General features: G+C 34.3%; 1 long non-coding RNA gene across 1 annotated transcript in view; it reads right to left on the bottom strand.

The window, feature by feature from the left end:
- The window catches only part of LOC142050161 (uncharacterized), a 589738-nt gene that overhangs the window by 149780 nt on the left and 422523 nt on the right, over window positions 1–17435 (bottom strand). The window contains exon 5 of the long non-coding RNA XR_012657935.1: window positions 6528–6571. This is a non-coding gene — a long non-coding RNA (uncharacterized LOC142050161). The remainder of the gene's footprint in view (window positions 1–6527; window positions 6572–17435) is intronic.

The raw sequence follows: 17435 nt of genomic DNA, 5'->3' as shown, positions 1-17435 counted from the left end.
ACGTGGGCTTTTGTAGTATAGAGGGAACTGCAGAACTGGGGTTGCCCTATAACGCTGTTCTGAATTAGTACTTAAAATCATGACAATGCAAATTAGGAGTTATTGCTTTTCTAAATTTGTATAATATCTAGCACAATAGCAGTTTATTCTTTAAATATGGGTGTCAATTAGTTTTGGTAGAGAAAACCTCAAAATATGTACCTTTGCATTTGGCCTTATGTTGGTTTTTCTCTCCTCCTTACTTTTAAAGACCTCCACCTTGTCCTTGATGACAGTAAAAATTATAAATTTTTAACAAGATGGCAAGTTTTTTGGGTGAGGTGGGTATTAGTACAACCCTTTAAAATGCAGGAAAGTCATGATGCATCGTTAGTATAGCTAGAATGACAAAACATATTTCATAAAAGTTGAATAGAAATTTAAAAGGAAAACCAAAGCACTTCATGAGAGGCAAATAATGCATTTACATTAAAAATACACTGATTTTTCAATAAAATCAGGTTCTACTAGTAAGTCTGTGAGGAAGTTTTTCAGTTAGGGGTTTTTACTTCCTCTTAGTTCTTTTCAAACTACAGCTCCCTATCTTCACTGTCAGACAACTAGTTCCAGCTGTAGAGCACTGATTAACAATCCACAGTTACCTCTGTGAAAGTGCACTGAGATAAAGCAATGAAAAAACCATTCTGTTTTTCGTACAACTGTATGAAATAGTATCCATCAGGTTAGAAACTCTGGTATCTGTCTACATTTGGAAAAGGATTAAAGAGAGAAATATAAAACAAAAATATACTTTTCTTCCAGTTCTTCTAGATAGTCTTTCAGATTTGTTTTTGGAGAAAGCTAAACAAAACTTGTTAAACTAAAAAAGAATTTGTTTTAAAATTATTATTTACATTGGTAAGAAGTCATTGTGTTGAGTGATCACATAATAATCATATCTGCAGAATGTTTGTTAATATCTGGTTTTTGTTATAATAAGTCAAAAATTCAAAGTTGAAACAACCACTCCACCTTGCTTTGGGAAGAAAGCATCTGAAATATTAAACAACTTTACAGAGGTATAAAAAAGTTTTAGGTTACTTATAAAATTCTTAAATAAGAGTCACCTTTCTTTTTAGTAACCTTTTCTTTTTCTTTTTTTTTTTTCTTTTGTTCATTTGTTTTTGTTTAAAGGTGCCACATAGAGAAACTGTTAACTTTCTGTCTGGCTGTTATCCAAGAGTTTTTAGAATTCTAGGTCACATAACATTTTTTACACAACAATAAAATAAATATTGCTAAGTTGCACATTTCACAACCAACAAAATTTAAAACACACATAGCAAAATGTTGATTAAACCTCAGTTACTCAGTCTAAAAACACATTTCTCTGTATCAGGAAAGATCTAAGAATGAGCTGGAAACCTGTGGGGACCAACTTAAGACATAAATATTTTGACAAAAGTCAAATTTCCAAAAATTTCTTGGAAAACTTTCCAGGTGTTGAATATACGCAAATGTGACAAGTGTTTGTGGAATTTTGCATCTGTGGGTGGTGTGAATCTGATAGTACAAGTTTCTTCACGATTTCCTCACTTTTCTGGTTCTTTCTTATTTCACTTTTCTCCTTTTTCAGAGTCTGCCTCCTTTTTTGTTTTCTTATTCTCCACTAACATGGCTGTATGTGCCAGCAAGCCCTGAGGTTATTTTACCATTTCTTCAGAAATCCCAGCATAACTGCTCACACCCTTTTTCCACCCTTTCCCTCCACTATGCCCAATAAAGGCAAACAAAACTTATAGCCCAGTGCTATCCCTAAGCAACCAAAAATGCTATTGTGAAAACAGATTTTATCACACTGTTTATTTTTCACCTTGGAGTTGTACTCCAGTTTCTTTGGCAGCAATGCTTGCAATCAATGATAACAGTGTTCTTAGGACCCTGAACCAGAAGCAGTCAGAACCTGCACTAGCACAGAGAAATCCACAAGGCACAGTGTTATAGTGGGCTGCTTGGTGAGACTGAGGTAGCTGGAAACTTTAGCAGTGTGGATATTTATGGGACTGAACTGGAGGCCTATAGCTCAGCAGAAAACACATAAAAACCTTGCTGAAAGGACAGGAGTTTTGTTTACTGAGCATTTCTAGTGTAAAAGGCAAACAAGCAAAAAGGTGGACACACTTCCATTCAGCTCTTACAGAAGTCTGAGGAGATTCTTATCAGTTCCAGGAAAACAAAAGTAGGACTCTTTGATGGCCTTCTCTTCATTCATCCCCCAAGAGAGATATAGTAAACCAGAGAGGATGGAAGGAAGATCCTTGGAAACCTTTCCTTTTAGAAACTAGGAAAAAAAGTAAAACGATATATCATCCTGTTTCCCAAAACAGTAGGTATCTTTTGGCAGCCTGAATTCTGTTACTGATGTTTTAAAGATATTTATTTCCATTTTAATTTTACATTGAGCTTACTTTAAGGTATACTATGGAATTAAACATATTCTCTAAATACAAAAAGCACAAAATGAAAGAGAATTTGTAAGCAACTGTCTAATCATCTTCTTTCTGAGCACCATTTTGTTTTAGTTCCTAAATTACCTGTGTTTTGCCCAAATTTACCTACACTAGAAATCTAGACTCCAGAAAGCTGGAACCTACATTTTTCGTCTACATGTGAGGGTTTAAAGAAGCAAAATCTGTTAAGGTCCTCTTCTTCAGATCTTATTTTTCACATTAAAAATTGAATTCTTAACCAATTTTTGTTGCTAAGACTAAATCTTACTAAACACAATATTTTGTCTCCTTATAACACAATAAAGTCTCTGTGGGACTAGATATTGAAAGATGGAAATACTGGGACTAGATATTGAAAGATGGAAATACTGGGAAATACCTGTCTCTGCTTTATTCATTAAAAAAAAAAAAAAAGGAAGAAGAACATATCACAGGTCATGCTTTAGTTTTTTGAATGATTCAAACTACATTTATACCTCTTCCCCTCTTTTTTTCCCTCTTAAAAATTGCAATAGCTTTTAGCTTTATTGGCATTTATCTCCCAAGCGTAAATTCGTAGTGGGTATTATAATGACACAAATAAAAAGGTTTTAATTTCCAAATCCTATTAAAAAGCTGTCTCTAAAAAAAGGAAAAGGGTTTGAAGTTCAAATGAAAGACAATATCTGAATAACACTAATCCCCAGGAGAATGCATGGCACCTGCCAGACATTGTAAAGGTTTAATAAATGTTGTCTTCTGCAAAGTCGACTGCAAACATCATAAGGCCTTTGGTAAATATGTCTACCAGGCTTTTTGTTTGAGCAGAAATATTGAACTTCCTGACATTATGATTATAAGGTAGAGAAGATTATTTCAGATTTTTTTTAAATATTTGATTAGTGGCCTCTCTCTTTTTCCTTGAGATCAAGTTTCAAATCACACACAGAGTTAAGTGTTTGAAAAAAGTCTTCCCTAGAATACAAGGCTGGCGAAGTAATCTACTTAGAAGTAATTTATGAGTGAACATATAGAAACACTGAGGCTGGAAAAGAAGAAAACTAATTTGGCTGCCTGATACACAATATCAGAATGAGCAGGCAAAATCTGCACTGCAGGAAAATAATATTGTTATTTGTATTGCATAATGCAAAATGTTTATCTCTGACAGAGGCAAAATACCACTTTTTGTTTGTTTACAATTATCTGTTGATAATTGTATTAGTACTAATTTGGCTGTAATAAATAAAAAGGATTAAAAATGTTAACAAATTCTATTTAATTAAAGAACACACAATATATGAAATAATAAAAGAATCCAGAAATTTATTAACAGAATATTAGAAAACCTTCTGCTGTGTGCAGAAAGACAGAACTGAAAAATATTTTTAGAGATCTAGATTGGTTTTGTTATAACAAAGAATACCTTTTGTCATTATCATAAGGGGGATAAGCTTTTGAATAGACCAACACTTAGAAAATGTCCTGTGTCCAAAAAATTTGAAACCTGAAGCCATTTAAAACAATCAACAAAATAATTTTAAAATTAAAACTCTTCCTGCTTCCAGACACTATTGCTTAGAAATTTTTCAGTTATATATATTATCTGTTGATCAAGTTTTAATGGAGTTTCATATTAGCCTGACTGATACAGCAAATGTTCAAAGTAGGCGTTAAATATTTGTCATTTGACAGGACAGAGCAGGATCAGTTAAAAACTAAATTTCAGCTCCCCCATTCTTATACTTTTTCAGAAAAAACACATGGTTTTGTTTTTTAAAGAATGTACCATCCTGTTCTCCCGTATTCTAAAGCTGATATTTTTTTTCTTTTTAACCATCCTTGCTAAGTTTAAAGACTGTTTAAAGACTCTTAATTAAAACATTTTTGTTTTGTTAAGGTGCTTTGCATTTAAGCAAGTGCAGTCCAGGATTAACCTGATGGACAACACTTTTGCAAAGATTATCATATGACTTCTGTTGACATAACTTTAGATTAACTCTGTAATCTGAATTTTGTGTTAAAACATGTTCCTTCTTAATAACACCTCTTCTAGCATTAAAGAGTAATCTGCAAATTAATGAACCTATTTTTACCTGCCAGTAGCAGTAGACATGATGCTTAGGGACATGGTTTGGTGGTGGACTTGACACTGTTAGGTTTACAGTTGGACTCTATCATCTTAAGGGTCTTTTCCAACCTAAATGATTCTATAGTTTTATTCTATGATTCTGTGAATGCAACTGTAGAATATATCTGTAATGGGTAAAATGTAGTAAGGCATAGGTATTTTGAATCAAAATATTGGTTTTAGCACATAACACTCACATATCCTTCTAAAACCTAAATGTGTGGTTCAGACTTTGCTTATGAATTATCTCATGTTTGCAACATATTAACTTTAAGGAAAGAAAACTGCATTTTGCCTTCCTCGGCTTGCGTCCTGCCATTAGAACTCTATCTCTGCCTGCCTAGTGAAAATATCTTGAGGCATTATCAGGACAAAACTGTGAATAGTAAAGAATAGCTTCAGAGCAAAAAGGCGTTCCTGAATTGAGTATGATATCAATTTCTCAGTAGGCCTGAAAGCAGCATAACTCCAAAACGGAAGGGTTTATGCCAAATGTCTCTTAGAGTGCCCTGCAAATGTGACTGGAATAATAGTATATTCTCACAAAGCACATCAAAGGAAGGGAAAAATGAAACTCATTAATTGAGGTAATAAAGATTTATGTTCAAGCAGTGAGGTGATGAAAATTAATACCACTCTGCTGAATGGAATGGAACTGTGACAATTGAAATGGATTGAAGATATACCTCAAGTGATTTCAGTGGCTGTAAGAGATTGCTTTTATATTTGGGGAAAGGAAACATGAAATATTCTCCCAGGAGCCAGGCACAGATGATCTACTCCCAGTATTGCTCCTATCTTCCAACCACTGCATCTTTTTTTTGTGTGCAGTGAAACAAGATTAATTTTCCTGGCTAGAGAACCTCCGTTTCTTTAGGGACTGGTGTTAGTCTTTGGTCTAAAATCCAAGTCCTAAAATCACCAAACCAAAGGTAACATTCCAAGTGTGCTTGTGTTCTCTTTCATAACTGCAGGTTAATAGTAACTTTACATTTTCCACTCAAACACACTTTGCAGTATCTTTAACAAATAGAAATTAAGGTTAACATCCGGCATTGTAATGTAACATCATACCACTTGGAAATCAATATTACTTACATTGCACTAATTTTGCTGCTGAAAAACAGGATGACAACTTCTTGACTCAGCAGAGACTTGACATAGCAAAAACTTTGCTAGTCATTCCCTCAGTACCAAGCAGTTAACAGATATTCATTACTGCACAAGCTATGTCATTGAGTCACTGGCATTTGAACCTGCTGCTATTGGGATAAAGTAAAACAATACATAATGTGGATGTGAAAAATGCTTCAGTTTTAAAGCTTATCAAGTACACTATTTGAGAGACATGAACTGTATATTAGCCTTATGTGATTTTTTTTACAATAAAAAGTAACTTTCCAAGCGCTACAGAGAAGATAGACATTCCAGGCACAGATAAAGGAGAAAGCTCAGTGATTAATAGGTATCTAAGCACATAAAAATAATTTTACGTGTGTTCTTTACATTTGGAAGATGTACATCAAAGAAAAGACATCACGGTCTTTATTACTTTGTTTGTAAGAATAGATCATCTTCCTTGGGGTATCTTTTCTAGAGGAACGTTACCTAAAGCAACAAAATCACCTAGGATGTTTCTCTATTCATAAAATTGTAGGATTTCATAAGAAACAGGTGCTTAAATATGTGATACTAATTCCCTAAAACTGTTAATGTTTAAATTCATGTTACTCAGAAGAATGTTACTCAGGCAAAGCTCCTGCTGAAATCAAGGTCAAGTCTGAATAAACAGTGTAGGACTCAGTGGAAGTGGCCTACTATTTTTAAAATTAATGGATAATGGGCTAATTTCATTGAAATTTTAGATACAGTATCCAGGTATTATTATAATTTAAAAAATATCAAGGACAAGGAATTTTTTAACTTACTCTTCTCCAAGGCACATCCTGTTGTTTTGCCTCAGGATAGAGATCTGAAAAGAAAAAGAAAAAAACTTTTAAGCATTTGATATTACTGGTGGTAACAGTCATTGTCAAATAACATGGTTTTATGCATACACAGATTTATGTTTGTTGATAGGAATAGTCAGAAAGAATTGCGACTTAAATGTTGTGATGCTAGGCACATACCCAAAATAAACAATTAGCAATAAAAGTAGAAATGCATTTCTGCAGTTCTCTCTTTCCTCTTTCTAAATGTATCTGATGTTTCTGAATTTTCTTCAAGTCTTACTATGAATTTCAAATCATATCAGAGAACATTTTAAATTTATTTAATTTTAAATTTTCATAATTGAATTTTTAAATTATGTCATAAGTGAAACTCTAAAATAATGCAGAATTCAATATTTGTACTATTGGTCACCATTACCAAATATATACTTTTGCAATTCTTGAAACATTTTTTCAGACTTGAATCAGTTTGCATTTAAATGTCATTTTAATGACATTTAAAGATCAGCTCAGATAAAAACTCTATAATGTAAAGCACTTAAATACACTGTTTGCAAGGCTGCAAAACCCATTCTATTAAATATTATAAGGTGTCTCAGGTTTTATGTGCTTATTTTTGGGAAAGTAAGGCGCAAGTAATAATAATTATGTAATAATAACCAGGGTAGACTACCAACATTCACTTCAATGTTCCTACATCTAAGCCCTTGACATTGTTGCAACAAACCTAGTCGTATGTAGAATTTTGATATGCCATTGCAGACTTCTGCAATATTTCATAACAAAGGATGAAAGCTTGAAAAGATTTATTTGAGAATTGGCACTTTGTTCACAAGTGATTTGACCACGTGTAATATCTATACTAACATTTCTAATGTGCACAACTTAAGATCTCCGTACATTGAAGAAAGAAATGTTCAAAAGCTCTATTCATCAATTTTCCTCACCACTTTTTCTGTTAGTACAGGTATATACACCCCCCTAACATGAAACCTATATATGCAATGTTTGCATAAGTGTTCCAAATGCTTCTATTCAGAAGAAAAGAAGGTTGTTATAAGTGTGAAATTTTAAGGACTGTAAGTCTAAGAATAACAACAGATATTATTACGAGGCCAAATTTACCATACCAGTGCATAAAGATCTTAGGTTTAGCCCTGTAATAATTAGAAATGCTGAATCTTAAATGTCCAAACAGGAAAAGATTGACTGCTTCCAGGAAAGGTATTTCACTTTATGGGTACAGAAGAAGAAACCTTTCTTAAACAATTTGACTGTATAAATAATGAATACTTGAAACTGATCTGGGAGCAGGATTTTTCAAAAGTATTATTGGTAATATGGACAAGAGGGCAGAAAACAGATAAAAGTAAATATTGCAATTAGGACTTATATCAGTAATAACGTATGGTCAGTTCATGACATGACTGACTACACTGCTTGTTACTGCTCTACACATGCAGCTGTTGGCCTAAAGAGTTACTGACCATTCCAGTTCCTCCACCAAAACTCCCAACAAAAGCTAGCAAGAAAACAAACAAACAAAAAATAATGAGATCTAACCAAAGGCTCAAAATGCAAAAATTTATTTCAGTCTATGTTCATGTTAGTTAGGTTTTGAATTAATTTACTTGAGAAGCTGATTTATACTCTTATGAGTTATTCACACTTCTAAACTTTGCAAGGTTAAAGTTCTAACTAGCAGTGACCTTAAAGTAAATTATTACTTTCCTCCTTTTGAACTACAGCTCACCCTTAAGAGCAGTGACTGATCTTGTCACTTGTCAGATTTTGCTGAAATGTTTTAAGAGGGGTTTACGGAACAATATCTATATGGAGGGCATGAGAAAGAATACATCATATTCTGTATGAATTCTTTAACTGAGGTTGGGGGGGGTCGGCATATCTTTGAAGTGAAAGGAAAGGCTACTGAATTTTTTAGGTTCAATGACCCATGCACTTCTTTTAAGTTAAGACTCTAAGGATCAGTGAAACCACACAGGACTATTTCAAAGTGTCTAATTCGTAGCATCTTAAAAAAACAAATTAGGACAAGGGAGGAGTTTCTTTCACCTGACAAGTACCTAACTTCTGGATGCCATTCTCAGGGTAATAAATGTGTAATAGAGTACCAATCACTTATTTTTTAATGCAGACAAACTGGTAACATCCTAGGGTCGCACCTTTCCAAGGTGATGTCTATTTGGCAGCTAAATGACATGTTTCCTCATTAAACTTTTACTCCCTTCTGCCACCCTTCCTAACACATTCCTCAGAATACCAACTTTTTTATTGTGTTGCTTTATCATTTAAAATCAGAGCTATTGGACAATAGTCCTTCCAGATACTAATCGGCCTCCAATAACAGTCCAACCTCCTCTCCTCCACATCAGTTTTCCTAGACCTGAAGATGAATTATGTTTTACTTGAAGGACTAATGTCTACAAGAATTCCAGAAATAGTATCAAGAACAGTGACAGAAACAAACAAATGAAAAGACCTATGCACTGAACCTACACAGAGATCAAAGATGTGTTTTGAGATTTTATTGATAATAATAAGAAAGCAAACAGGTTTTTTGGCAGTAACTGAATGACCTGTGTGATATTTGATCTGTGTGAATTAATTCCTTCTTACCTTTTTTACGTTAGTATCAAATGAAAGCAAGGTCACTGAAGTTGATGTGTTACAAGGATAAAAGTAAGCACAGAAATTACAAGATTTCACACAGAAATGGTAAAGTGACATGGTTTGCTCATAAAAGTCTGATATTTTAAGACAATACCTATTTCAGCAGAGAAATATACATTTCCATTAATATAGTCTCTACCAATGGACAAAAATATTTTAACCTTTTACAGTGCTTTCAAATGGTTTATGGCAACCTCTGATTCATTAATTTAAACCTCACCTGCTTGACTTTTGGGGAGCTTTGTGAATGAAGGCTGAGGGTTACTGTTCACCCACTTCACACCTGAACAGAAGATAATATTTCCATCTGCTTCATTTGCTCAAGCATGGAACTGTGATCGAGCTAATTCATACTTCTGCTGCTTTCATGATGTATGGAATCAGAAAAAAAGGCATAGCAGCTTTGTTCTTCAAAGCTCTCAGTATTTTGGACGATCATTGTATTTGTGGTAAGGAAAAATATTTTCTTTAAATAGCAGACTTGACATGCTCTGAACTCTGAGGCCTAGTCCTCACTTATTGTATGCTCATGATGTTTATAGCAGAAAAGGAAAAAGCTATTCTGGACAGTGTATTGTTGTCCCCAGGCATAGTTTTGTCTGGGTCTGTCTTATGCCTTTTCTTGATCATGCTGTTAAAGCTGCCTAAGCCCTAAGATTTTCGAAAGGTATTTCAATATGTTAAAGATAGATATAGATTTGCCAAAACACTTAATCATCTAACTCTCATCAATGTGATTTCTAAAAGCACCTGTGTAGGTTAGGTGTTCAGGTGCTTTTCCAAGTATGCTAATTCTTTTGAAAATACGGTCTGCAAGCCTTATCTCAGAGTTCAAAATTAAGGCAGTGTTGCCATGGCTATACAGATGTTAATGACATCAACAGCTATTCTGAGATTTATTATGGAGGCATCTTAATCAAGAGCATCTGATCCTTCTTTTGGGACTAGGACTGATGGCAGACTTATGGTCTTAGCTACTGCAGTTCTGATGATGTGTGTGTGAATATTGCTTCCATGGATATAAAGCCACTGAATAAACATTAGCTTTATTTATGGAATGATATTTCTTAATAAATTTGCAGCTGGAGGCCTCTAAACTAGATCTGAGTGTTGTATACTTAGTTGTTCCAACTGTGAAGTGTCAGTCAGTAGTATGAAATATTTACTATCTGAGACAAACAGTGATGAAATGGAAAGAAAAAAATTAATACCAAAATTAAACCTCTCTTGAAAATACACTGAATTACTGTCAAAAGACTTAAAGTATTTAACTTTTAATGTATGAATATTTGCCTCATATTGATTTATTAGGAATTCTAAGCTAAGACAACGTGCAGTGTTTCCATTTGTTAATTGCCTTCAGGGATCTTCTTTGCAAAGGCCAGCTAGCTAGGGGATACCTAATTTGTTGCAACGGCTTGTCAATTATAGGTAAATACACACATTGAAAAAGCAAGAAGTGGTATCAACAGATAAAATAAACACCATATAAAAAAAAATAAACAGAAAAGCATTCTCCAAGACATGGGTCCATAAACACATTATTAATTCACAACAGGGGAAAAAAGGAGGAAAATATATTCAAAATGCTTTCTTGGGATACCATCCAGAAAACCTCATTGTATCACAGTTAACTTTAAATCTGTGTAAGTGACTTTTCTTACATAACACATAACACAGTACACAGGAGACCAAATTTGATTTCTTAAATATTGTCTAGCTGGATGTAGAATTAGGACTGAAATGAATCGCTTCTAGTCACAGCATGTTAATCTCCAAAATCCTCTTCATATGTTACCACTAAATGATAATTTTTAAATATTAATAGATCTTTGGTAGCACAGAAGATGCATGATCTTTTTCTTCCTACTTAACTACCTATTATCTAACACAAATAATTAACATTCAGTCAAAGGTATTACAACTTCAGTTTTGTATCAGAATAAGAAAGGTGGATAAAATACTGGCTGTTCTCCATTTTTACTCTTATAAAAAGAGGAAACCTCTGGGAAGTCTTTGCAATACGCTGAAATAAGTTTATAGGCACAAAAAAATAGCCATGATAGTCTTGATTTTAACTCCAAGGACAGTTTTAATTCCTTGTCTTCTATTTCAGCAACATTGAACAATTGTTCATTGTCTAATTGCAGCATTTCCCATTATTGTCAGGTCCATAAAAAAGTTATTAGTATTTCTATTCACTATGTTCCTTAGTAGAATTTTCCAGAAATTTAATCCTGTTTTGCTATTTCAGCATAACTTTGAGCACATAGGCCTCAAATTTGAGAGTCCAGAGGTGAGTAAGGCCACCGGAACATGCAGATTTGGCCAAAATCACTGAGGTTATTTACTCTTCTTACAGCTTGTGAAGAGTTTCTTAACGATAAAGAGGCAGAAAATGTAAGCAACAGTGAATGTTTCAAGTCCAGAAAAGTTATTCTTAAAGAAATTGTAATTTTTCTTTTTGCATGATCATGCTATACGTGACTCCCATTCTGCTCTTATACATGTGATATAGAAGTATTCTTAATAATTAAACTGATAATGACCTAATAAATGCAATAGCTCTTCATCATATGCACATTACATCATATTCCTAAAAGCATGCCTTAACATTATCCTTTCAAAATCACTGCAGGACTCTGCTACTGCCAAAGAGAGTAGTTATATTAATGCACAGTGACAACAGTGTCAGAATTATGCCCAGACTGATTCATATTAGTTCGTAGAAGAGTATCAGAACCTCTGATACGGGAAGGGGGTCAAAATCTGTGTAAATGGCCTGTATTAGTCACATTTACTAATTAACATTAGTTTTTATTAGTTAGAATTACACCTGTGAGTGATAAAATGGAAAATGTACCATACTATCAGCCTGCAACACTGACATTAATGTGATAGACCACTATGGCATTACATGGATGGAAAGGTAATACTTGTCTTTGATTTCTTTTTAATTTTTACCAAAGAAGGTGTTTTCTGTGTGAGACAAGTAACATAGAATACTAAAGGAGGAATTTTCTACAGATATCATACTAATATATATGCAACTGCTTTATTATTTTTTTTGCTATTAAGTTTATTTTATGTTTTTCCTTTATGTAAACCTACTGTATAGTCTCAGCAAGAACATACACAACACTCTTAGAGAGACCACTGTCCATCCACTCAATAAATTCAAGTTATGTGATTTGTCCTCTACCTTTTGCCATGGTAAACTCATTTATAACTTCTGATATATTGACTCAGCCACCTTCACAGCATCACTTCAAACCTTTAAGCACCTCTGTTTTCAAGTCTTGACCTCAGGTCATCACATGTCTCCAAGAAGATCTGCACAACACACTGACTTTTAGCATAGGACTAGCATCAATATCCCCAGGTACTACCTATTTTAATCTCAGGTTCCATCTCACTTTTAGATCTTCTGGAAGGTGTCCCCAATAAATAGTCAACTCTACCTAAGGGAAGGTTGTTTATTAGTACTAAAACTTAACAGAAAAAAGAATGTGATGGCAATGACCAGTGTGTAAACATTCTAATCTTCCTTTAAGTTTTACCATTTTCTGTACATTTAGAGATATGCCAACTACCTCAAACATTTCTGTTAGTCATGTCCTTTTGTTTATGTCACTGTGTTCTCTCAAAAAAAGCTCACTGAAAGCTTTAATTTCATCCTCCTCTCCTCTGCGCCTTCTTTCCAGAGTCTTAATCATTTAGGTTTTCTGTGTCTCTGCAGTCTCTCAGCTTTAGTAGAACAGCTATGTAACTATTTAATGTCTTAATCTAAATCTTAATCTGAAAGCATGGCCATTTTTTGTAATTGTGTTTGTTATAATGTGGCTTATTTACATTACTGTTTTTCCATTAACCCTGAATAACTTGACAGGAATTATCTCATCAACTAGTTTGGACTTTCTATTTGTAACTCTTCTGGGAAGCTTTTCCCACTCCACAGTTATCTTTCTTGTTCCTAGTTTTAGTGTTATTTCATTCTGAGGAAGCAGCAGTCTCAGTCCTCTAAAGGAAATGGAATTTTCTAGACCATATCTTAGCTGAAAATGCTTTACTTGCTGCTGAACTGCAGATTGAAGGTGATAAGTTTCAAGGGATGCCTTTTCTCAGCCTGAATGAATCTTGACCTATTGTTAATATCAGTGCGATAGGAAGTTTGTATTGTTTGACACAGCATAAATGAAGGTCAGGGAAGAACCCCTTGCAGCTGAAATAAAGGTAATTCTTTAAGTTAATGAATTAAAAAAGAAAATCCATTAAGAAACTTTTTTACTTGAAGGAGCATGCAGCAAAGGACTGACCAAAAAGCTTGCTTCAGCAAGCATACAAGTGACGACACGAGTAAATGGCAAGGGGATAAAAGTGCAGCCAAAATACCCAAACACCACCATGTAATAACATCATGCTGCAAGGAAAGGAGTACTTTCTTACCAATGCTTGCTTTTCACGTTACATCGTTCTGTAAAGCCACTCTTTAAGAGATGTTGTGCTTCTGAACCAGCACACTGACTTTAAGTTCAGGGCTCGTGCAGAACACAACTTATAAGACCCAGAAGGACAACTGCCAAAGGAGGTAAATGATGACACTTCCTGCTGAGTTAGCTTTATTCTGATCCTATAATGTAGTAGACTTTCTTCCAAAGAGGATTTTCTTTTGGTTTGAAACAAATAAGTGGAATTCTAATGATTTACACATTAATGTAGTGCAGTAACAGTCTCATTTTCCCTCTCCCACAACATTAAGAAACAGGAAAAGGCATGTACATTAATCCTAGTGTTTTGGACACTTTCCAGTTTGGATAATTGCATTCTGTCTACTAACAATTCTCCTGCAGTTTCAATTAGATACAACGTTCTTTTTCACTGTCCTGAGCTCTTGTGCAGTACTGCTGTTCACTGTTTAACAGCTGCCACATTTCACTCGGGAGGGGCTTCCATTTCAGTATTTAATGAGATGAACCTTATAACTTTGAGACTTTTAAACTACAATCTGTATCAGAAAAAATAGATGCTGTGGGAAGGTAGAACTTTTCAGAAAAAATTTCAGCTAGATTAGGAAAGAGCCAGATGCCCTGTGTGACAGAAAGATTCAGAGAGTTCCTGAAAATCAGGGTTTCTATCCACCAACATAAGCAGTAGGCTAGGGAATCACAACCACTCCACCTTTCTGCTTTGAGTGTATAGAACTGGGGGTTTTTTTTGTTTGTTTGTTTGTTTTTTTAATTCTGTGCAAAATTGAACACTTCGTGTAGGGAACGCTGGGCATAATTTTAGTCCACAGCTGTCAACATCTCCTACTTTTCTCCTCCTACTGAAAACAAACCAGATGTGCTTTTGAATTCCATTAGAAGAAATAAAGAACTGGGGCAGCTTTATCATATCACAAGTGAATATTCTCTACCTAGATGTAGCTGGAGTGTGACTGTCATAGTTATGTGTTGGTATAAAGGAATCACCCTAGCTAGGAGAAAGGTCTCAGGAGTTTTTGGAAGAGAGTTCAGAGCAAAGAATTGAAAAAGTGCTCGTGTACATTAGTTGGAAACATATTGAAACACTTCAGAAAATCTGGTGTAAAAAATCCATTTGTCCTTATCATTATTTATAGTCCAGCTACGGATAGTTTCTCAGTATGGTGTTTGTAAATTTCACTGCTTAGCTCTCCACACAAATATATGTGGGACCTGAAGCAAGACTTAAGAGTCAGATTCAGTATTCAAAATTTAAATTCAGTCACTGAAAACTGGTAAAACACCCGCGTATTAAAAGCCACTGAGGTAGTCTCCAGTCCACGCTGGGACCCAACTGTCAAACTATATGGGATTCAAGGTTTTCAAATGAGATTAACTCCTGCCTATTGCTCAACAGTGAATGCCCACTAACAGTTGGGACATATTGTGTGCACTCCTGAAGCAGATTTTCCACTTCAGTTTTATCTGGAAGTCATCCAGCTTGCAGACCGAGGACACAAAGTAAACCAAAGCCTGGTAAGTGGAGAGAGTCAGAAGATTCACTTCAAAAGCTTGGTCCAAACCCAAACGCTAACGTTAACACTGTGTTTGTAAAATGCTATTGTAACCCAGTTTACTTGTAAATCTTAAAGTAAACAAAGCCAACTTTACATTTGCAGATAATGAAAATAAAAATGAAACACAAAGGGATGGGATATTCACTTCAAGATCTCATTGCTTGGACAGCTCTGGAAATAACATTTCCAGAATGATGCTGTTTCTCAAATGCTCTGTTGTATATACTCTAAGAACATCTGCAGATGAAGCAAACCATAAAAGTAACTGTGAGTTACTTGTGATGTCAACACATGACACGATGTAGAAAATGCTTATAATACAGCAAAACCCCAATAGCAGATGGAATTTAGAGATACCTACGCGAATTTTGTAGCGAGATAAGGAAAGAATAGGTGTGGTTTTTCTAAAAACCAAATTGTGTTAAAAGAAGCATGACTATATTCAAATCTCTTCTTAGTTTTAATCAGCTACATATCAATACATTTCTCCAGTTTGGTTGATTCTTTTCCCTTTTTTACTTTTTTAGCTCTATACAAAGGAATTATGTGGTACTAACAACATAAACTATCTAAACATAGAATCATAGAATCACAGAATCATTAAGGTTGGAAAAGACCCTGAAGATCATTGAGTCCAACTGCTAACCTATCACTGCCAATATATACATGCAGATATACAGGTAGACATTTCTTGGAGGAGTTTGAGATACACACAGTTTCTGAGTTTATCCATTTGTCTGGCCGGGTCTACCTTGGGTCTTCATAATCAGTATGTAATAAAATCACAAAATCTACTTGTCGTACAACACTAACCACGACTGCTGAAGTAAAATCTTTCTAACAAGGAATTAAATGTTTTGTTATTTTTTTCTCCTTTTCAGATGAAGAAACAGAAAAAATTATATGTGATACAGAAAAACATGTGTCAGAAGAACTGTCTTTCCTGTATTCTTATGTGATACAAGTACTCTTGCATACAAAATATATTTCATAATATGTTCCATAATGTTGAAATCTTATTTCTTTTTGCTAACCACTTCACCTCTCAACAAGATTTGTTAGATCACTGAGTCATGATGAATGATTTTTTACATATTAGGATACTCAGTTCACACTGATGAGCTAACAAATTAAAATGTAATATGAAATTATGACACTGAGAATATTGGGCAGAGCCCTTTTGATGTGGGGAAATAAGTAATAATTAGACCAAGATTTGCCCCTTAATTAAAACATTATCACACTGATAATGCTGAATAAAATGCAGTTTTGAGGAATTCAGAGAAATAACACTAAAAAGACAGAAGCTATTACACATTTTTTGTCCCAAAGCAGCCATATTTCATTACACAGTACTGAAGGTTAGAAAGCAATCAAGCGTGTTTTGCCATCCCTATCTCAGGCTAAGGTAATTATTAGTCTGAGAGTTTCTCTCCCTCTCTCCCCCCACCCCCCCACCCCCCCTTATTTTTTTTAACTGTGCTTACCCAAGAGGAAAATGAACCACAGTACTTATCAGCACAATGCATACATCAATGATACTGAAGGCAACTGACCATGGCTGGAGCCATAGGTTAGCTGCAAATCTATTAGCGATTAAAAAAATATATATATATCTGTGAATCTAGGCTATAGCTGAGTGATAAGTGTGGAAAAGTCACAAAACATGACAATGTAATTTGCATTAATATTGGATCAAAAAGGCTCTTAAAAGGCCAAGTAACAGAGGTGAATATTTATCTGTAAGGGGACCGAAAACAAACTTTCTAAAATAATAATAATGTAAAAAATGCTTCAGCCATGTAGTTATTTGCCGTCAGTCTGAAAAAATATTAATTTTAACAAAAAGCACTTTTTTTTGCACAATAAGGTGATAACTACCAGAAGATTATAAAAAGAATAAAATCGTTAAATTACCCTTAAGATCTCAAGTGGGACAATGATCTTAGACTAAAGCAACAATAACCTTTCAGATTAAAAGTTGAAGACAACACATTAATATTTTAAAAATTTATATTATATTTTTGGATTTTAGTCTTTTTCATTCTGTTTTAAGTTCAATTTGTGCAAACTGGGTTTTAGTGGTTCTAATTTAATTTCCCATCTTCCACAGAAGTCTCCACATATTAAAGGGTATTTTTATTTATTTTATT

Source organism: Phalacrocorax aristotelis, chromosome Z (assembly GCF_949628215.1).
Source record: "Phalacrocorax aristotelis chromosome Z, bGulAri2.1, whole genome shotgun sequence".
NCBI lineage: Eukaryota > Metazoa > Chordata > Aves > Suliformes > Phalacrocoracidae > Phalacrocorax > Phalacrocorax aristotelis.
This window is presented reverse-complemented; position numbering and strand designations above follow the sequence as displayed.